Raw genomic sequence first — 23574 nt, 5'->3', positions numbered from 1 at the left:
GGCCAGTGACACACAATCTCAATTTAATCCATTTTAATTTGTCTGTAACACAACAAAATATGGAAAACGTCAAGGGGTGTGGATACTTTTTGAAGGCATTTGACACAGGTATTTCATTTGCAACAGAGTGTCATTGACTAGAACAAAATATAATTGTATGAGCTATACATCTGTGTACCTACTAGCTAGCTAGATAGGGCTGTCCAGTCCCAGAGAGGCAGTCCATTCTGCATGCCCTCCTGACATCGATACAATGTGTCGTCATGTATTTGTGCATGCACGCTGGTAACTGTCACAGCTATCTTGCTAGCTAACTTAGCTAGCTCATTAATTATGGATTATTTATGGATTTTTAAAATGTAAATTGTATTATATTTATGAATGAAATTATGAATAGAAACGGAGGAGTTATGTCACATAATCAGCCAGGGCTGGGCGATATGGCCAAAATCTCTTATCCCAAAATAGGTCATTTCATATCCTGATAACGATACATATCACAATATTAAGTATGTAACAAATATAAAATATTAATGCATAAAATCTAAAAAGGTAAATTGAAAACATCTCAACTATCGGCCTCCCGCGTGGCACAGTGGTTAAGGGCGCTGTACTGCAGCGCCAGCTGTGCCACCAGAGACTCTGGTTCGCGCCCAGGCTCTGTCGTAACCGGCCGCGACCGGGAGGTCCGTGGGGCGATGCACAATTGGCCTAGCGTCATCTGGGTTAGGGAGGGTTTGGCCGGTAGTGAAATCCTTGTCTCATCGCGCACCAGCGACTCCTGTGGCGGGCCGGGCGCAGTGCGCGCTAACCAAGGTTGCCAGGTGCACGGTGTTTCCTCCGACACATTGGTGCGGCTGGCTTCCGGGTTGGATGGCGCTGTGTTAAGAAGCAGTGCGGCTTGGGTTGTGTATCGGAGGACGCATGACTTTCAACCTTCGTCTCTCCCAAGTTGTAGCGATGAGACAAGATAGCTACTAAACAATTGGATACCACGAAATTGGGGAGAAAATGGGGTAAAATTAAACAAAAAATACAACAAAAAACATCTCAACTATAATGGAAAACAAAATAAATATAGGCCTAATATATATGCACTCTTCAAATCAAATCAAATTTGTCACGTGCGCCAAATACAACAGTGAAATGCTTACTTACGGGCTCTAACCAATAGTGTGAAAGAAAGTGTGTGTGTGTGTGTAGATAAGTAAAGAAATAAAAAAACTATATACAGACACCGGTTAGTCAGGCTTATTGAGGTAGTATGTACATGTAGGTATGGTTATGCATATATGACTATGCATATATGATGAGCAGCGCAAAAAGAGGGGTTGGGGGGCACACAATGCAAATAGTCCGGGTAACCATTTGGTTACCTGTTCAGGAGTCTTATGGCTTGGGGTTAAAAACTGTTGAGAAGCCTTTTTGTCCTGGACTTGGCACTCCGGTACCGCTTGCCATGCGGTAGTAGAGAGAACAGTCTATGACTGGGGTGGCTGTGGTCTTTGACAATTTTCAGGGCCTTCCTCTGGCACCGCCTGGTGTAGAGGTCTTGGATGGCAGACAGCTTTGCCCCAGTGATGTACCGGGCCGTACGCACTACCCTCTGAAGTGCCTTGCGGTCGGAGGCCGAGCAATTGCCGTACCAGGCAGTGATGCCAGCGGTCAGGATGCTCTCAATGTTGCAGTTGTAGAACCTTTTGAGGATCTCAGGACCCATGCCAAATCTTTTTAGTTTCCTGAGGGACAATAGGCTTTGTCCTGCCCTCTTCACGACTGTCTTGGTGTGTTTGGACCATTCTAGTTTGTTGTTGATGTGGACACAGAGGAACTTGAAGCTCTCAACCTGCTCCACTACAGCCCCATCAATGAGAATGGGGGCGTGCTCCTTTTCCTGTAGTCCACAATGCAACAATGTTGATGACAACAATGCTGTTCACTTTTCTTCTTAATATAAATCCACTAGCATTCTATAATGACACTATTAGTTTGTTTCTTACATCAGCAAACAGCTAGTTTGTCTTTTCTTAGCAAGTTGCCCTAAATCTTGTGAGACACTAATTGGTAGCCGCTAATGCTAATAGCTAGCTAGCTAATAAATGTACTGAGTAAGAGCAAACGTAGCAAGCTAATAGAGCCTGATAATACCAGTGTTGGTGTAGACCTAAATCAGCATGTTGTTTGTGCAACAGTACCTACAGTATCAAAGAGGAATACGCAAAGCAAGAATATGTTAGCTACATGAAATAGCTAAGAGAGAACATACAATGTAGCCAAAGCTTATAGGGTCCCCTAGGAAGCACTTATCAACACTTTAGTTCCTACCATGTGACAATTACTCCTCCCTGACATTTTAATTTGTTGTCATCTCAAACAACACTGTATTCAAAGTGCTCACTATTATATTCTAACTATAGAATTAGAATATTCATTCTATTTCCATGATTCCAACAGTTTTGCTCTAATTCGCAAGTCAAATCGCAATTGCAACATTTGGTCAAAAATAAGTCCTAGATTATTTGCCCATATTGTGCAGCCCTTACGTGGCAGTGTGGAAATGATCTCAATTGAGCAGTGGTGTAAAGTACTTAAGTAAAAATACTTTCAAGTACTACTTAAGAATAAATACTTTCAAGTATTTCTGAAGTCATTTTTTTGGTATCTGTACTTTACTATTTGTATTTTTGACAACTTTTACTTTTACTTCACTACATTCCTAAAGAAAATACTGTACTTTCCCCTGACACTTAAAAGTTACATTTTGAATGCTTAGCAGGACAGGAAAATGGTCAAATTCACGCACTTGTCAAGAGAACATCCCTGGTCATCTACTGCATCTGATCTGGTGGACTCACTAAACATAAATGCTTTGTTTATAAATTATGTCTGCATGTTGGAGTTTGCCCCTGGCTAGTTGTAAATAAAAAAAAACAAGAAAATCGTGCCATCTGATTTGCTTAATATAAGGAATTTGTCATTATTTATACTTTTACTATTGATACTTAAGTACATTTGATCATTTAGATTTACTTTTGATACGTAAGGATATTTAAAACCAAATACTTTTAGAATTTTACTCAAGTAGTATTTTACTGGGTGACTTTCACTTTTACTTGAGTCATTTTCTATTATCTTATCTTTACTTTTACCCAAGTATAACAATTGGGTACTTTTTCCACCATTGCAATTAAGTGCAGGAAATGCAGAAATGATAAAAGTGCTGAAATTTGTTTTGGTTGAAGTTGATTTGAACAGTATAAAACAATCAGAACAGAGAAAGACTCATTGAAATCACTTAGAATGTATGTGTTGCCACCCTAGGATCACGCAGTACTCATAAAGCAAATGTAGAACTTTTATTATTCCAAAATGTAAAATACCGTCAAATACCGTCATACCGCATTTTTTTTTAAATACCGAGATATAATATTTTGGCCATATCGCCCAGCCCTAGACTAGCTTGCTAGCTACTTCCAGACACATAATGAGAGAACACCCCACTCTGACCATTTTACTCAGTCTAGCAGAGCTGTTTAGGATGTTTTCATGTTATCCAGAGCGTTGGTGACTGTAACTGTGCTAATGGCAACAATTTAATGTAGCTTTTTTGCCGACGTTTACTGACACTGGCCATATTCAACTGGTGTTGAGCGTTCGTAAATTCATCAGTTATTCTGCGCTCTGGCACACTCAGATGAGAGTGCTATGAAATCGGTGTAGATGGCCAGACTGAATTTACGAACGCACCCAAAACGGTTACTTGCATAGTGCAGTCTTTTGTTAAGACATGTAGCTAGCAAGCTAAACAATTAACCATAATCATAACTCATGACATTACTACCCTGCATGAATCTGCAGGTAGCTAACCAACCAGGATCAATGTAAGCTAGGCAAGCAAATGGCCCTGAGATACAAATAATGAGATCAGACGCATAACGTTAGCTAGCAAGCCAGCCAGTTAACGTTAGCTAGCTAACAGAACACTTTAACTTGAAATGAAACCACTTTCTTACCCGTGTACATCATAGATCGACGTGTCTCCTGTCACGGATGCCATGGTTGCCCTTAGTTTGAAGATGTAATCTGGCGACAGGTGTTTTTCCCATGTCCTTAGCTATCATACTCAAATTCCACTGAACTCTGTCCTCCAGAAAGTGGAGAACAACACTTATGCAGTTGTACTACGCGATACATAAAAAAATCAGCGTTAGACGGGATTACCAACACATACTGGTCAGCTCAAATTGACAGAAGCATGTTATATGGCAGACCAATCCAAACTCATCTCTCGGCACGTCCAGCCGACTCAATATCTCAGCCAATTATGGCTAGCTGGAAGGTTGCCGGCTTTTTCTGTGGCTAAACCAAGTAGACTCGTAATTTAACCATTTTATTAATATTTACAGATTGCATACAAGTTTGTTATTAAAGTATCCTGTAGCACAAACTCAAAAAAGTTCTGGGACACTGTAAAGTCCATGGAGAATAAGAGCACCTCCTCCCAGCTTCCCACTGCACTGAGGCTAGGAAACACTGTTACCACCGATAAATCCACTATAATTGAGGATTTCAATAAGCGTTTTTCTACGGCTGGCCATGCTTTTCACCTGGCTACCTCTACCCCGGTCAACTGCCCGGCACCCCCCACAGCAACTCGCCCAAGCCTCCCTCATTTCTCCTTCACCCAAATCCAGATAGCTGATGTTCTGAAATAACTGCAAAATCTGGACCTCTACAAATCAACCGGGCTAGACAATCTGGACCCTCTCTTTCTAAAATGATCTGCCGAAATTGTTGAAACACCTATTACTAGCATGTTCAACCTCTCTTTCATATCGTCTGAGATTCCCAAAGATTGGAAAGCTGCTGCGATCATCCCCCTCTTCAAAGGGGGAGACACTCTAGACCCAAACTGCTACAAACTGCTACCCTATCCTGCCGTTCTAAGGTCTTCGAAAGCCAAGTTAACAAAAAGATTACAGACCATTTCGAATCCCACCGTACCTTCTCTGCTATGCAATCTGGTTTCAGAGCTGGAGGCAGTGCATTTACTTGGCCTCCTGATTGGCTCAGCGGTCTAAGGCACTGTATCACAGTGCTAGAGGCATCACTACAGGCCCCTGGTTCTATCCTAGGCTGTGTGACAGCCAGCCGCAACCAGGAGACCCATGAGGTGGTGCACAATTGGCCTAGAGTTATCCGGGTTAAGGGAAGGTTTGGCCGGCCGGGATGTCCTTGTCCCATTGTGCTCTAGCGACACCTTGCGACTGGCCGCGCGCATGCATGCTGACTATTGGTGCGGCTGGCTTCCGGGTTAAGCGAGCAGTGTGACAAGAAGCAGTGCGGCTTGGCGGGTCGTGTCGCATTGCCTCTATCAAGGCCGTACGGGAGTTGCAGCGATGGGACAAGACTGTAACTACCAATTGGATATCATGAAAAAGGGGGTAAACATACTTAATTGTTTGAAACCTGAAATTTTTACTACATACACTATATGAACAACAGTATGTGGACACCTGCTAGTCGAACATCTAGCAAATAAAATCATGGGAATTAATATGGAGTTGGTCTACCCCTATGGGGACTTGCTTCCATTCAGTCACAAGAGCATTAGTGAGGTCGGGCACTGATGTTGGGAGATTAGGCCTGGCTCACAGTCAGCATTCCAATTAATCTCAAAGGTGTTCGATGGGGTTGAGGTCAGGGCTCTGTGCAGGCCATTCAAGTTCTTCCACACTAATCTTGACAAACCATTTATGTAGGGACCTCACTTTGTGCACGGGGGCATTGTCATGCTGAAACAGGAAAGGGCCTTCGCCAAACTGTTGCCACAAAGACGTAGGCACAGAATCGTCTAGAATGTCATTGTAGGCTGTAGCGTTAAGATTTCCCTTCACTGGAACTAAGGGGCTTAGCCCGAACCATGAAAAACAGCCCCAGACCATTATTCCTCCTCCACAAAACTTTACAGTTGGCACTATGCATTCGGGCAAGTAGCGTTCTCCTGGCATCCGCCAAACCCAGATTTGTTTGTCAGACAGCCAGATGGTAAAGTGTGATTCATCACTCCAGAGAACACGTTTCCACTGCAATGGCGGTGAGCTTGACACCACTCCAGCCGACACTTGGCATTGCGCATGGTGATCTTAGGCTTGTGTGTGGCTGCTCGGCCATGGAAACCCATTTCATAAAGCTCCCAACGAACAGGTATTGTGCTGACGATGCTTCCAGAGGCAGTTTGGAACTCATTAGTGAGTGTTGCAACTGAGGACAGACGATTTTACCGCACCACACGCTTCAGCACTTTCCGTTCCCGTTCTGTGATCTTTCGCGTGTATTACCACTTCGCAGCTGAGCCGTTGTTGTTCCTAGACGTTTCCACTGCGCAAAAACAGCACTTACAGTTAAGTAAGCTCTTGCAGGGCAGTAATTTGACAAACTGACTTGTTTTGAAAGGTGGCATCAATTTGATACACCTGTCAGCAACGGGTGTGGCTGAAATAGCCGAATCCACTAATTTGAAGGGGTGTCCACATACTTTTGTATATGTAGTTTATTATGAGGCATGTCTAATCTCGCTTCAAAGTCCAACCAAAGGTGCAGGCAACTATTTTATAAAGAGGTTTTCAAATCTAATTTCTTTCATTGTCCAGTAGCCATATTAGTCATATTACTAACCCTTGCTAGTTGTTGCAAATGTAGATCTCCCCTTTTTCAAAATTTCTAACTAACATTCTGTCAGATGAAATGCTAATTACATTATGCACATAGCCTACTGCCTTGTGCGCATTGCTTCACTTATAATGTGAAGAAATAATAGTTGACCAATATTTTATGCTAAACGTTCTGATCTGTTACATAAGAGGCTTATGTAACAGATCAGAACGTTTAGCATAAAATAATAATGGTTTTTAATGTTTTTTGGATATAGCCTAAGCCTAGTGGTTGTATGAATCTGGGATATATCATCCCACAACTGCCCCAGAGTCCGTTTGGAATAGGCTTATCCAGAACAACAAGCTGACCAATAGAATAGGGGGATAGTAGATTCAAATAGGCTAGTGATTTTGCTGTTTGTTACTCGTCTTGTTGGCTGAGGAAAAGTAAATGTGGGCAAATATTCTAACATAGTTTCCATTACCATCTACCCGTTACTTCCTCTATTTCCTTTATTTCCTTTATTTGTCTCTTTTGACCTAAACTGCTTTTGTTTTAATGAGTATTGTATTGAATGGCCTCCAGAAGCACATTTAAAAGTGTCCCATAAAATGAGGGGATCTGCTGTACCTATGTTGGGCAAAAAAAAAGTCAATAATGAATTATTTTGTCTTAGTTAAGAACAAATTGTCATCCAATAAGCTTTGATTCAATTTCCAACATCCCTGTCCATGTGGAAATTCTGTAAGAGTTATATGGAGGCCAATTAGCTGTGGTTGCTAACAGGCAGTCGCATGCACCCTCCCTAACACACTCCCTAACCAGGCTCATCATTGATGACGTTATCAGAGCGCGCAACAGAACAGTGTACTGCCTTCACTCGGTTCGTTGATTTTTGGAAGTAGTTTTCATTAAATAGGTTATTGGTTTAATTGTATAGTCAGATGGAGGACTCATTGTGCTATCAACCCTGCAGGAGCTGTAGATACTTTGCCTTGTTCCGGGATAAAGTCGAACACCCTGGCTTTCAGTGCGTCAATTGCCTGCTCACGGAGGGCTAAAGAGAAGAAGTCGCTATGCTGGGAATACAAATAGCTGATATGCACAGGCCACTGGGAAAACCAAGACCTGCTATTTTCTCGTTTTCCTCCACTCTTGAGGTCCGTGCTTCATGCTGGGATGATTGGAGTCTCGCCTTCGGGCAGGTTATCTTCAGTGGACTGGCCGCTGCTCGAAAGTGATCGCTCACCGATGAAAAATGGAGTCGGAGGGACCTTTGTTGCTGAATCGCGGGATGATCCTCTCCTGGACCTGGCTGGCTGGACAGGGAGATACGTTGCCGTTCATCGCGGAAGTTGAGGGAGGCGTCCTCCACTTTCTGAACCTTCTGTGGTGACGGGTTTCGTGAATAGGCTACTGACATCGAATAGCTTCGCTGTTCTGGAGCCTGATGTCCCGGACCCATCTTCTCATGTAGCGTCGGAGGTTCCTTCGGTATCAGCCAACATTGTGATGGCATCGCCGGGGACTAAGGTGGGTTCTGCTTCACCAGGGTCTACAGTGGGCTCTGCTATTCCTATCATTTGTGGGGGGCGAGTTAGAGGAGCCCTTAGTGGGGCTAAGGTTGGCTGAGTGCTCTGGTACGAAATGGACAGCAGCCATCAATCATTATTAGGGGAAGCACCATGGTTAGTTCGGTGGAAGTCCGAAATACCTATACACATTGTTTTCCTGGAGCTAGGGTATTGGATTTATTAGAAGTCATGCCCACCATCAAGAAACAGATTCCTGTTCTGAAAACAGTTGTGTTGTTTATTAGGTCTAATGATATTATGCGTGTGAAATCTGTAAAGCTAAGAGACAATTTCTTACAACTCACAGGAGAATGCTCAGAAATTTGCAGGAGTGTTTTAGCCGTCTTTGGTCTAGACCAGTGGTTAATGTGTCTGACCAAGGACTTGGGCATGTCCTCCGTCAACAATTTGGACTCTTTCTGGAATAGGCCTGGCTACTTTGTGGAAGACTGAATTCACCTGGGTGAAAATGGCTCCTGACTGTTGTCATCAAACATTGGAAAGGTTGTTGGTCAACTAAATTGATATAAGGACAATATTAGCATTACATGTAAGCCAGTTTTTACCATCTACTCTTTGGTCACTGTGAGAGTTCCACATGTTTTATCTGAAAGAGGTGACATGCCTAGTGGTACTAAATGGAGAAATGTCATTGCTATTCCTACTTTGTTACTTTTCCTAATAGGTATAATCCAATCTTTGAGTATCCTGTTGTTCTGAAATCTCAAAGTATTGAAACTCTGTACTGTACGTGCTAACAAAAGGAGGTATTTGGACATAAATGACGGACATTATCGAACAAACAAACATGTATTGTGGAACTGGGATTCCTGGGAGTGAAGATCATCAAAGGTAAGTGAATATTTATAATGCTATCTCTGACTTCTGTTTACTCCAACATGGCGGATATCTGTTTGGGTTGTTTTGGTCTCTGAGCGCCGTACTCAGATTATTGCATGGTGTGCTTTTTCAGTAAAGTTATTTTTAAATCTGACATAGCGGTTGCATTAAGGAGAAGTGTATCTATAATTCCGTGCATAATAGTTGTATCTTTTATGAGTATTTCTGTAAATTGATGTGGCTCTCTGCAAAATCACTGGATGTTTTTGAACTACTGAACGTAACGTGCCAATGTAAACTGAGATTTTTTTTACATAAATATGAACTGTATTGAACAAAACATACATGTATTGTGTAACATGAAGTCCTATGAGTGTCATCTGATGAAGATCATCAAAGGTTAGTGATTAATTTGATCTATATTTCTGCTTTTTGTGACTCTTCTCTTTGGCTGGAAAAATGGCTGTGTTTTTCTGTGACTTGGCTCTGACCTAACATAATCGATTGGTTTGCTTTTGCTGTAAAGCTTTTTTGAAATCGGATACTGTGGTTGGATTGACAAGAAGTGTATCTTTAAAATGGTGTAAAATACTTCTATGTTTGAGGAATTTTAATTATGGGATTTCTGTAGTTTTGAATTTGGCGCTCTGCACTTTCACTGGCAGTTGTCATTTCAATCCCGTTAGCAGGATCTCAGCCCAAAGAGGTTAATATTCGTAGTTATTACCTAAAATTGATAACGTGCCTCTCAAGCAGACCCTGATATTGTTAATGTATCTGAGACCTGGCTAAATGATCAACCCTGGACTCTGACGTTGTTATGGATGGTTACAATGTGTTTCGCGCTGATAGGAAAGGCAAAGTTGATGGTGTTGCTATTTACACAAATAATCCTCTTTCTGCGTCTCTGTTAAAGGCTACTTCCAGTCCTAAACCATTTCAATTGTTGGCGTTAAGTCTTCAGTTGTGTTCAAACTAAAAAATAACAGTTATAGAAGTGTGTACTCAACGAACTCACTGATTTAATTGCCATTTTTATTACCCCAGAGGTGTTGATCGCTGGAGATTTTAAACTTGCATGGGAACGCAGGATGCTGATTGTCTAAATTATTTTTGCACTAATCTAAATTTGACCCAGCTGATTACAAGCCCACTCGTCCAAACTTAAAGGACCCTACAAAATCGACTTTGATTGACCTCGTATTTACAAATACTCCAGAGAAATATGCTGGGAGTTGGGTATTTGCTTTGGATATTAGTGACCACTGTCCCATTGCATGTGTCAGGGATATACGGATATCCAAATCTCATTTTATCCCCAAGAGACATTTTTAACATTTTGATGAACAGGTCTTTTTTTGTGACCTTTATTTTGGTGACATTGATTGTATTGCATCTATACCTGACCCAGAGTTGGCTCTGAACCACTTCTCAAATGTTTTCAATTGTATTAGGCGTACTAGTCAGGCGTATTCTAGATAAACATGCTCCCCTATGTAGAATAAAAAAATTGGTCTTGCCCTTGGTTCAGTCCAGAGCTATCTGAAGTCATACTCAACAGATGCTGCCTGGGCCAAAGCTAGATTCACAGACTCGGGCCCAGACTGGCAGTCTTTTAGGCGGTTAAGAAATCTGTGTATAAAACCAGTTAAAAAAGCCAAATCAGATTATTATGTTAATACACTATCTGAATGTACAGGGAACCCAGCTACATTTTGGAAAGCTGTTAAATCACTGAAGGGTTGTATCTCCTCTTCTCTCCCACAATAAATTAATTTAGATTCTGGCCCTATTACTGACAAAATGTATATAATTAATGCATTTAATCACCATTTTATCTCTGCAGGCTTTATATTTGAATGTATTTCAAAGCCAGCTCTTGAAAAGAGTAGTTTGGATGTAGATGGTGAAAATATATTGAATGATACTGAAAATGCTAGTCAGGCGTTTTCTTTTTCGGAAATTCACTGAAGTCCTGGATGCTTTGATAACATTAGAGAAAATAAATCCACAGGGGCTGATCATTTGGATCCTGGTCTGCTTAAGTGTGCAGCACCCCTTATTACTGGCTCAGTAGCCCACATGTTTTATTTAACGTTGTTATCAGGAAGTATTCCAAAAGCTTGGACATCCACATATGTGCTGCCACTGCATAAGGGGGGGATACAAATGATCTGGACAACTATCGCCCCATTTCAGGACTACCTTGTTTAGCTAAAATTCTTGATTCCTTGGTTAATGTACAAATTCATTCCTTTTTATCTGATCATTGTATTCTTAATATAAACCAATCAGGGTTTAGGCCTGGGCATAGTACTACCACAGCAACCAGGCTAGTTGTTAATGATCTTGTCAATGCCTTGGATGCTAAAAAGAGCTGTGCTGCCTTGTTTATTGATCTGTCAAAGGCGTTCGACACTGTTGATCATTCTGTTTGGCTGAAGAAATTATCAAGAGTAGGCCTGGGATATACAGCCTGTTTATGGTTTCAGAATTATCTTAGCGACAGAACACAGGTCATCTTGATAGATGGGGTTAAATTAGAATTTCTTGAGATTCAAAAAAGTGTTCCTCAGGGTTCGATTTTGGGTCCATTACTGTTCACTTTATATATTAATGACATAGAAAACACTGTTAATTCTTGAAGCATTCATCTCTATGCAGATGACACTGTTTTGTATTCCTGTGTGACCTCAGTGCAGCAGGCCATTTGTGAACTTCAGCATAACTTTGATTCAATTCAGAAATCACTTACAGATCTTAAATTAGTGTTAAATACAAGTAAAACCAAGCTCATGCTGTTCTCTAGGTCACAAAATGTTGACCCTGAGGACTGGCATATTTGCACTATAAATGGAGCCCAAGTTGAGCTTGTTTCTCAATATTAAGTACCTGGGCAAGTTATCCTTCATAACGCATATACATCTGACTAAGAAGCTAAGATCCAAGATTTGTTTTTTATATCGAAATAAATCATGCCTTAGTATTAAAAATAGGAGAAAGATTGTTCAAGCAATGTTTCTCCCTGATTTGGATCTTGGGAAATTGTTTACATTCATGCGGCAACCTCTGTTTTAACCTCCCTGGGCTCGAACCAGCAACACAACAACAACAGCCACCATCGAAGCAGCGTTACCCATGCAGAGCAAGGGGAACAGCCACTCCAAGGCTCAGAGTGAGTGACGTTTGAAACGATATTAGCGCACGCTAACTAGCTAGCCATTTCGCTTCGGTTACACAAGCCTCATCTCGGGAGTTGATAGGCTTGAAGTCATAAACAGCGCAATGCTTGACGCACAATGAAGAGCTGCTAGCAAAACGCACAAAAGTGCTGTTTGAATAAATGTTTACACGCCTGCTTCTGCCTACCACCGCTCAGTCAGATACTTAGATACTTGTATGCTCAGTCAGATTATATGCAACGCAGGACACGCTAGATAATATCTAGTAATATCATCAACCATGTGGAGTTAACTAGTGATTTGATTGATAGTTTTTTATAAGATAAGTTTAATGCTAGCTAGCAACTTACCTTGGCTTACCGCATTCGCATAACAGGCGAGTGCAACGAGAGAGAGGCAGGTCGTTATTGCGTTGGACTAGTTAACCGTAAGGTTGCAAGATTACATCCCCCGAGCTGAGAAGGTGAAAATCTGTCGTTCTGCCCCTGAACAAGACAGTTAACCCACCGTTCCTAGGCCGTCATTGAAAATAAGAATGTGTTCTTAACTGACTTGCCTAGTTAAATAAAGGTATAAAAATATATATAAAAAAATAAAAATACATTTAATCGGCCAAATTGGTGTCCAAAAATACAGATTTCCGATTGTTATGAAAATCGGCCCTAATTAATTGGCCATTCCGATTAATCGGTCGACCTCTAGTACAAATCATCTCTAACTTGTTAACAATTTCTGCTAGTTAGTTTTTGCTACCATCTGAGTTTTAGCTTGCTTGAGCCTGCTAACTGAGGAGTGTTAATTCACCTGTTTCCATACATGTTTCATTTTAAAACATTTATATTACAAAGGAGGTGTTTAATCTAACTGCTTAACTATTTATCTGTACATGGAAATGTATTTGGTTTATTTTTACTAATTTTTTTCTAATCTTTACAGGAAAATGCCACGGGCACTATCTGATGTGTGGAGATATTTCACTGCAGCTAATATAGATGGAAAAGCTGTGTACATTTGAAAATACTGTGCCAAATCATATGTGAAGAATGCAACAAAGATGCAGTATCATCTGGCCAAGTGCATGAAGTTCCCTCAGTGCTCACAACAAGCAACCTCTGACAAAAGTCCCTCTACTTCTATTCGAGGTGAAAATGATGAATCAGACACCTTGTCGACAGCAACAGCTCATGGTCCTCCTGGAATCCGTAGTTTTTTTGACTCCATGGAGGAACGTAGTCAAAGAAATGCTGATGAATGTCTTGCTCGAGCTGTGTATGCAAATAGGTTCACCTCAGGCAATGTGTATTGGAATGTGTATTGTTAGGGGTTTGGACAATTCACAATATATATATATATATATATATATATATCTCGATTTATTGTTTTACTCTAAACAAATTAAAAAAGGCTACGACATCATTCTTAATTCAATTTTCTTTATTAAATAAAAAAATATACAAGGCCTCGAGGCCTATTTGTGCAACACAAATGAACACCACATACCCACACGTCTATTCTATTGTTTAGGAATGTTTGACCACTAGCTGTTGAATATTTTGATTGAAAATGTATTAATTTAGTTGATTTGTTGTTATAACTAAAACTACCTGTGGTTATTTGCTATTGGATTGGCAGAATGACTCAACTACTAACACATTAGCCAACAGCTGGCCTGAACATAACTTTTTTGAAGGCACTTTATACATCCAATGTCACACTTACCAATGGCGAGGTGAAGCTGTGCCCAAAGCACTGCAGGCGGGTCCAGTTGTTCAAGCGCAATGCTTTTATCATGTTGCTCCCGCTGTCAGTTGTCATGCACACCTGTCAGTTATCGATCATCTTCCACAATGCCAGAGAGTCATTGAGACCCTGGGCTATTACTTCACCCGTATGATCATTGGGGAAGTAAGACGTCTGGAGGCAGACATTTTGCAATTCCCAGTCTTCCTTTATGTAGTGGACTGTCAAACTTAGGTCTGGCTCTGCCGTTCTGCTCAACCATAGATTGGCTGTGGTGGAAAAATAAGAAACATTTGCCAGCTTCTCTGCGACTGTTTCATGGGTAGCAGTGTATAATCGCGGCAGGGCTTCCTCCGTTAAATACTTGCGGCTTGGCAGCTGATATTTGTGGTCAACTGTACCTAGCAGCTCTTTAAAGCCTGGCTTTTCTACTGTAAAGATTGGGACCATATATTTCGCTATGTAATAGGTCACTGCATCCGTTATCTCCTTCCACCTCAAACTTTTCTTGTCATAAGGGATTACCTTTTGGTAGTTAGTCTTTTAGCAGACATTTTGGGAATCGGGCGACTGGAATCGGCATTGCGTAGTCTCACGCATTCCTCTCTTTCCACCGCGTGTTTCAGTTGCAGGTGATGGAAGAGGTTGGTTGTGCTGCTGCTTTTTGTAGCAATTGTCTTTCGACACATCTTGCACATGACATTCGTTTGCTGAACATCAGACCTCTTAAACCCGAACGAACCACTTCCATATTACTGAAAAAACATTGCTGCCCTCTTTGTTTGTGATTTCATCCTCAAGAGAGGCTGAGCTGCAAGCATTTCGCTACACTCGCATTAACATCTGCTAACCACATGGTTAGCAGTATGTGACCAATACAATTTGATTTGAGCTGGCTTTCCCTCTTTCCATTTTGGTGAAACTCTTACTGCCGCTACACTTCTCTGCCGTGGTTACAATTTGTGAAAGGCTGTCTAGGGTTATGATTGGTGGATAACCTCTGTGCACGTGTTGGCATGCAATTGGGACATGATTTGACATTGGGATGACAGAGAAGAGACAGTGTGACGCTGCATTTGTAAAACGTTACAACATTATAACAGAACCTTCATTCCTGCGATACAGGCATTTTAAAACATAAACTTGATATCGTAAAACTTCGATATATCGCCCAGCCCTAATTGGAAGAGATTTCTGAATGTTCTTCGCCCAGCATATACCCCTCCAACCAGACTTGCTTTATCTACTCATTTGCTGGATGCAGAGTTCAACAGAGTTCAAGTGAAGGTCAAGAAAATCCTAGAGAAAGCAGACTGTATTGCAATCATCTCTGATGGGTGGTCGAATGTTCGTGGGCAAGGAATAATTAACTACATCATCTCCATACCATATCATCAACCAGTATTCTACAAGAGCACAGACACAAGAGACAACAGACACACCAGTCTCTACACTGCAGATGAGCTGAAGGCAGTCATCAATGACCCTGGACCACAGAAGGTATTTTCACTGGTGATAGACAATGCTGTGAACATGAAGGCTGCTTGGTCTAAAGTGGAGGAGACCTACCCTCACATCACACCCATTGGCTGTGCTGCTCATGCATTGAGTCTCCTCCTCGAGGACATCATGTCACTGAAAACAATGGATACACTCTACAAGAGAGCCAAAGAAATGGTTAGGTATGTGAAGGGCCATCAAGTTATAGCAGCAATCTACCTCACCATGCAAGGTGAGAAGAATAAGAGCACCACATTGAAGTTGCCCAGCAACACCAGTTGGGGTGGAATTGTCATCATGTTTGACAGTCTCCTGGAGGGGAAGGAGTCTCTCCAAGAAATGTCCATATCACAGTCTGCTGATATGAACAGCCCCATCGAGAGGATCCTCCTGGATGATGTATTTTGGGAGAGAGTGGTAAGCAGCCTGAAACTCCTGAAACCTATAGCAGTAGCCATTGCATGGATTGAGGGAGACAATGCCATCCTGTCAGATGTTCAGACTCTGCTTGCAGATGTAAGAGAAGAAATCCGTACTGCTCTGCCCACTTCACTGTTGCTCCAAGCAGAGGAAACTGCAGTTCTGAAATACATCAAAAAGCGTGAAGACCTCTGCTTGAAGCCCATACACGCCGCTGCGTACATGTTGGACTCCAAGTATACTGGCAAGAGCATCCTGTCTGGTGCAGAGATCAACAAGGCCTATGGTGTCATCACCACCGTGTCTCGCTACCTTGGCCTGGATGAGGGCAAGGTTCTTGGCAGTCTAGCGAAGTACACTTCCAAGCAAGAGTTTTGGGATGGAGATGGCAGTCGTGCCAACATATCTGGAAGGGACTTTGTGGATCTGAGGCTCTTTTCTTTGTTTCCTCCATCATCCTCCAAATCTCACCAATATCAGCTGCCTCAGAGCGCAACTGGTCCTTGTTTGGGAACACACACCAAACCACTCAACAGGCTAACCAATACAAGAGTTGAAAAATTGGTGGACATCCGGGCAAATTTGATGCTTTTTGAGTCTAACAACAAGCCATCCTCAACAAGGTTGGAAAGTGAGAGTGAAGATGAGGCCTCAGAGTCTGATGTTCAAGAGGTGGACATTGAGGAGGTCCAGGGAGAAGACATTGAAGCCTGAGAGTAAGACAACCAAAGCTTTAGTTTCTAGACAATCATTTTACAGATGTATGTTGAAAAAGTTTTTGGGAGATGCGATGGATCATTGGGGATCATTTAATATTCCTTTTCTTTTTATGTTCAGTGAAATCATCCCATGTGAAGCGTCAACTCATTTAATTAAAGTTACATTTGTTACTACATTTTTTCTCTATTGGAAGGATTTAATCATTTGCAATTATGTCTACTTATGATAAGGTAAAATGTTTATGTTTCTGTCTCCATGTGATATGGTAAATATATCCAATGCAAAAAAATCTATATTTAAACGGTATTAATATTAATTTGCATATATTTCCATAAATTCCCATATATTTCTGTTAATTCCCACAGAAAGTTTCCACTTCTGAATATTCCCCAAAACGTGCAACCCTATGTGGGAACTGTTGGAAAAGCATTCCAGGTGAAGCTGGTTGAGAGAAAGATGTCATCAGGGCAAAATGTGGCTATTTGAAGAATCTCAAATATAAAATAGATTTTGATTTGTTTTACACTTATTTGGTTACTACATGATTCCATATGTGTTATTGTATAGTTTTGATGTCTTCACTATTATTCTAGAATATGCTAAATTTGAAAGGGGGCAAATACTTTTTCACGGGCACTGTACATTCAGTGCTGTCAGAAAGCATCCATTCCCCTTAACTTATTCCACATTGTGTTGTTCTTTTTATTTAGGCCATTATTGTGAAATCACTACAATGTTGTTTCTCCTATCACAGCCATTAAACGCTGTAGTTGTTTTAAAAATCACCAATGGCCACATGGTGACATCCCTGAGCAGTTTCCTTCTTGTCCTGAAGCTCAGTTCAGTAGAACCCCTGGTCACTTTAATAATGGAACACTGGTCACTTTAATAATGTTTACATACTGTTTTACTCATTTCATATGTATATACTGTATTCAACTGTATTGTAGTCAATGCCACTCTTGACATTGCTCATCCTAATATTTACAAATTTCTTAATTCCATTATTTTACTTTTAGATTTGTGTGTATTGTTGTGAATTATTAGACACTACTGCATTGTTGGAGCTAGAAACACAAGCATTTCGCTACACCCACAATAACATCTGCTAAATATGTGTATGCGACCAATAAAATCTGATTTGAGGGCTATTGTAAATGGGTTATAAAATCCTTCATAAAATCCAAATCCTTGAGAGGAATTGTATAGCATTTGGGAGAATAAATACTAGTGAACAGGTGCAGTGACCTCAGTGTTTTACTCCTGGGGGGGATCACTTCATTTACAGTGCCTAAGCGCTGGTCCGGGTGACACCCCTCCAATTAAGCCCCCGTTTTCAATATGGTCAGCCACGATGAACACAAATAGAGAGAAGCCCACCACAAACAGAGCCCTGCCCGGGGAGGAGCAGGCAAAGAAAAGAGCCCCATCCATTTCATCACCGCTTATTCGTAACCCCAGACAGATGTGCCACGTGGTTCAGCGAGAAAATAAAGGATATGCGTGTCCCCTCCCATTTTTCCCTCACACTTCCATTCTGGAAGAAAACCTGATGGAGTCTGCAAAAGACCTGAGACTGGGACGGAGATTTGTCTTCCAACAAGACAATGATCCAAAACATAAAGCAAAATCTACAATGGAATGGTTAAAAAATAAACATATCCAGGTGTTAGAATGGCCAAGTCAAAGTCCAGACCTGAATCCAATCGAGAATCTGTGGAAAGAACTGAAAACTGCTGTTCACAAATGCTCTCCATCCAACCTCACTGAGCTCGAGCTGTTTTGCAAGGAGGAATGGGAAAAAATTTCAGTCTCTCGATGTGCAAAACTGATAGAGACATACCCCAAGCGACTTACAGCTGTAATCGCAGCAAAAGGTGGCGCTACAAAGTATTAACTTAAGGGGGCTGAATAATTTTGCACGCCCAATTTTTCAGTTTTTGATTTGTTAAAAAAGTTTGAAATATCCAATAAATGTCGTTCCACTTCATGATTGTGTCCCACTTGTTGTTGATTCTTCACAAAAAAATACAGTTTTATATCTTTATGTTTGAAGCCTGAAATGTGGCAAAAGGTTGCAAAGTTCAAGGGGGCCGAATACTTTCGCAAGGCACTGTAACTACACATGGTTGATGATATTACTAGGTATTATCTAGCGTGTCCTGCGTTGTATATAATCTGACTGAGCGGTGGTAGGCAGAAGCAGGCGCGTAAACATTCAACAGCACTTTCTTGCGTTTTGCCAGCAGCTCTTCGTTGTGCGTCAAGCATTGCGCTGTTTATTACTTCAAGCCTATCAACTCCCGAGATGAGGCTTGTGTAACCGAAGTTAAATGGCTAGCTAGTTAGCGTGCACTAATTGTCATTGTGTTGCTGGTTCGAGTCCAGGGAGGAGCGAGGAGAGGAACGGAAGCTATACTGTTACCCTGGCAATACTAAAGTACCTATAAGAACATCCAATAGTCAAGGTTAATGAAATACAAATGGTATAGAGGGAAATAGTCCTATAATTCCTATAATAACTACAACCTAAAACTTCTTAACTGGGAATATTGAAGACTCATGTTAAAAGGAACCACCAGCTTTCATATGTTCTCATGTTCTGAGCAAGGAACTGAAACGTTAGCTTTCTTACATAGCACATATTGCACTTTTAGGTTCTTCTCCAAAACGTAGTTTTTGCATTATTTAAACCAAATTGAACACGTTTCATTATTTACTTGAGGCTAAATTGATTTGATTGATGTATTATATTAAGTAAAAATAAGTGTTAATTCAGTATTGTTGTAATTGTCATTATTACAAATAAAAAATATAAAAAAATCGTCCGATTAATCGGTATCGGCTTTTTTGGTCCTCCAATAATCGGTATCGGTATCGGCGTTGAAAAATCATAATCAGTCGACCTCTAGTATCTACCAATAGGTTCCCTTCTTTGTGAGGCATTGGAAAATCTCTTCATGGTTTGAAATCCACAACTCGACTGAGGGGCCTTACAGATAATTGTATAAGTGGGGCACAGAAGTGAGGTAGTCATTAAAAAATCATGTTAAACACTATTAGTCAACACAGAGTGAGCCTATGCAACTTATTATGTGGCCTGTTAAGCTTATTTATACCTGTAACGATTCTCCTCTTGTGAAGTAGAGGCGGACCAAAGCGCAGCGTGGTGGTTGTTCATTGTATTTTATTACGACACTATACATGAACAAACTAACGGAAAAACAAGAAACGTGAGAACTCAAAACCTAATACAGCCTATCTGGTGAACACTACACAAAGACAGGAACAATCACCCACAAACACACAGTGAAACCCAGGCTACCTAAGTATGATTCTCAATCAGAGACAACTAATGACACCTGCCTCTGATTGAGAACCATACTAGGCCGAAAACATAGAACTGCCCCAAAACATAGAAAAACAAACAGACTGCCCACCCAACTCACGCCCTGACCAATACTAAATAAATACAAAACAACGGAAATAGAGGTCAGAACGTGACAATACCCCTGAATTTATTTAGGCTTACCATAACAAATTGGTTGAATACTTATTGACTCAAGACATTTCATTTTTAATTAATTTGTCAAATATTTCTAAAAACATAATTCCACTTTGACATTGTGAGATGTTGTGTGTAGGCCAGTGACACAACATCTCAATTTAATACATTTAAATTCAGGCTGTAACACAACAAGATTTGGAAAAAGTCAAGAGGACTTTCTGAAGGCACTAAGGAGTTTTGTTCATGAAGAAGGATGTGTTTGTTAGGTTGACATTGAGCATGTGCTCTTTACTTTTCTAGATAGTTAATGTTAACTTGCTAACTGAGCCAGATAGTCACACGCACTTCATATGAAACGACTGCACACAACACTAAATGCTTTACCAAGCTAGCTATCTAGCAAGATTAAGAAATACTTGAATTAACTCTCCATTAGCCCATACTGCCAGTGCCAGTTAGTTAAACGTCGCCACTTTTTTACATCTTTAAAAAATATATTTTTTTAGGAACTCAGTCTGGGTTCCAACTTTGTGCCAGTTGCACATCTCTGATTTAAGTGAAGCAAATCGGATGTAAAACCATTGTGAACAACAAAAATGAACTGCCGACACTGGGCAGAGGTGCTAAGTACCTGTCGGCAGTCTGATTTCTCAGTGTGTCTGAATCCTTAGTTAAAACATTAATGTTTCAGAATCCAGTCTTCAGCAGAATGCCATCCCTCAGATTGAAAACCATAATGCCAGATTCAGCCCTATAGCACTTATTACAAAGCAAAGAACAGTAAATAGCACATGATGCAAAACACATAATTGAGGTGGTTTTCGCTCTATCTTGAAAACTTGACTGCTGACATACATAATTCTTAGGAATTGTATAACATATACTTTTTGTGTAGTATTCCTTTAAGTTTGTCAGAAATAATTCAGGTAGTAGAGATGCATTTAATGGACAGCTGATGTGTATCCATGCAGTGTTGCAATCAATTGACAAAGGATGATCACCTACTCACATACGTTATACCTACAGTGTATCCGCTACACACTAATGTGTGTGTGTGTGTGTGTGTGTGTGTGCGTGCACGCGTGTGTATTGACCCGCATGACCAGCGCTGCAATATCCACAGTAAGGGACAGAGGGCATGTTAGGGTAAAGATTCTTATGGTCCCACTAACAGATTCCTCTCCCCTTTACCTGCCTTCAAAGACTGCACACCCTGCAGGCTAACAGCACAACATTCCAAGGACTGTTTCCTCTCCTTAAACAACAACCCTTCCCTGAGGAGGTTTAGCCACTGAACAAACCACACGACCCAGGCAGTAACAAATACAGTGTTGCACGCACCAGCTAAGCACAATCCATAAGTCCCAGGCCAACATGTCAGCAGAACATATAGCCTAAGTCCCCTTCTTATAGCCCCCACACTGTAAACCATGACCACAATGTACACAGAACACACTGTCTGTCTGTGTGTGTGTGTGTGTGTGTGTGTGTGTGTGTGTGTGTGTGTGTGTGTGTGTGTAAGTTAAAACAGAAAGTACTAGCAGCAGTAGCAGGTCAAAAGGAGTTTGTGCACGCAACACCCACCCACCAAAGCCACTTCATGGGCCTCTGTATAACTACACAGTAATAACCCTATGTTACTCAGGAGAGATGACCTAACTTCCTGTCCACTCACTATCAATGAAGAATCAGCATGCAAGCCTGTAGAATAGATGCATCATCAGCTACATTGTATTTTTTTGTTCAGAAAATGCAGCTTTAGATGACCACATGTATACCTCGTTGCAACTATACACCATGTATAGCCTACCTGGGACAGGCAAAATCTTAGTTTGCTTAAAATGAAAACAGCTACCAGAACTCAATAGCTGACATTCCAGCTATTGATTATCTCCGTGCCCCTTGGTACTTTAACAACACAAGTCACCTGAGTAGGCAGGGCTCACACGTATTACACAACTCAAAAATATCTCAGAAGAACTGGTAGCATAGCCTAGATACATTGGCTATGATTAAACAACATTTAAAAAGTAAACGACCCGTTTTGTTTACTTATTATTTTACATTTTTTCAATTGACTGAAAGGTAGGTACGCATTATGCAACATAAGCCTGGCTACGGTAAAACAACGGAACCTGCTTGGCTACAATGTAAAGATATACATTCGCGGACTGCCACAAAGCTTGTCGATGTATGCAGCTGTAGAGCCGTCACATCATCAAAAAAGCTTCACTAGTGTAGCCTATTTATATAGACAACACTGCGAGTAAACGTAATATGTGTTCTCGTTCATCAATTGAAGTGCAATGTTGTATCAATAAATGGGCAATAAGATAGATACGGTAAACAATGCTGTGTTTAGCATCATGTAAGGCATGCGCCTACATAAAATGTACAATGTAAACAGGAATGAGAAAAGCTCGTCAAAATAAAAATATGCCACCAAATTCGATATTGTACGATTTAGGAAATGAACGTGACCATGAATGTGTACTGAAGCCTACCTTAATCAAATAATTGCATCCATAAAATGTGTTGTGATCAACATAGCTTCGAAGTCCAAATATGAAAAAGGCATTCCCATGAGAAATCCAATGCCTATAAAATGGCATGTACAATCGAAATAATAAATGTTTTTAAAGATGAGGGAGAATCGTAGTGCGCAAGCTAAACTAATTGCATTGAGATCCCTCCTTTCTTTCAGGTTGCCAGCTAGTTTACCCAAGCATTAAACAGTGGCAGGCTATCATCGGGTGCAACCAACATTGCGAAATAACATAAATTTAAACAATGTTATCGTATCTACAAAACCAAAAACGGTAGAAAATCCATGCTGTGATCGACAGCGGGTTTTCAAAGATGTTCATGCAGACAAAAAGGGAGCTGACATCTTGCCAAGCTGGTAGAGCCAGTATAGGCACCATAAGCGAAGCCCTTTTTGTTGGCACGCGATAGAAAGCCACCACAGCGAAGATCATTTGCGATTCACACCCCTTTGCGCAATCAATCCGTTCACAACCGACAATAAACCTGCACTAGCATGCTATCCCACGCATCGGAGAATATAAATAACGCGTAGATACCTTTTTACATCGGTAGAATCGTTCTCAATGTACCATCCTCTTGCTCATCTCACAGCCTTCGGGACGCCATGTTGCAAGCTTGTGACGTTGGGCTTTCTCACCCCTGACCCAAATTTGAATAGAAGCCAAATAAGAGCGGAGGAAAGGGAGACAACATCGGGCTCTTTCCTCGTCGGTGTTACATGGCGGTTTGCGGAGTGTCAGATTTATCAACACGAAGCCCCTTCACAATGCAGCTCGGCGTAGCCTAATAATGTTTCCCATATGCAGGCGATTAGATACTGTGAACCTGGTCTAGGCGTATCACCCACCATGGTGCAGCGCTTCTTTGTATCACATCTGTCGACTTG

The 23574-nt window shown here is 41.1% G+C and overlaps 1 protein-coding gene across 2 annotated transcripts in view; it reads right to left on the bottom strand.

The window, feature by feature from the left end:
- LOC139411225 (hypermethylated in cancer 2 protein-like) overlaps positions 1–23307 on the bottom strand; it is a 59761-nt gene extending 36454 nt beyond the window's left edge. The window contains exon 1 of one of the 2 annotated variants that reach the window (XM_071157236.1): positions 23225–23307. The gene's annotated coding sequence lies outside the window, so the exon portion shown is untranslated. Of the gene's footprint in view, positions 1–22645; positions 23028–23224 lie in introns of those variants that run through there. The other variant, XM_071157237.1, reaches the window with a different exon arrangement.
- Between the last annotated feature and the right edge of the window lie 267 nt (positions 23308–23574).

This window comes from Oncorhynchus clarkii, chromosome 6 (assembly GCF_045791955.1).
Source record: "Oncorhynchus clarkii lewisi isolate Uvic-CL-2024 chromosome 6, UVic_Ocla_1.0, whole genome shotgun sequence".
In the NCBI taxonomy this organism is placed as follows: Eukaryota; Metazoa; Chordata; class Actinopteri; order Salmoniformes; family Salmonidae; genus Oncorhynchus; species Oncorhynchus clarkii.
Note: the sequence above shows the minus strand (reverse complement) of the source record. Positions and strands in the feature narration are given on the sequence as shown.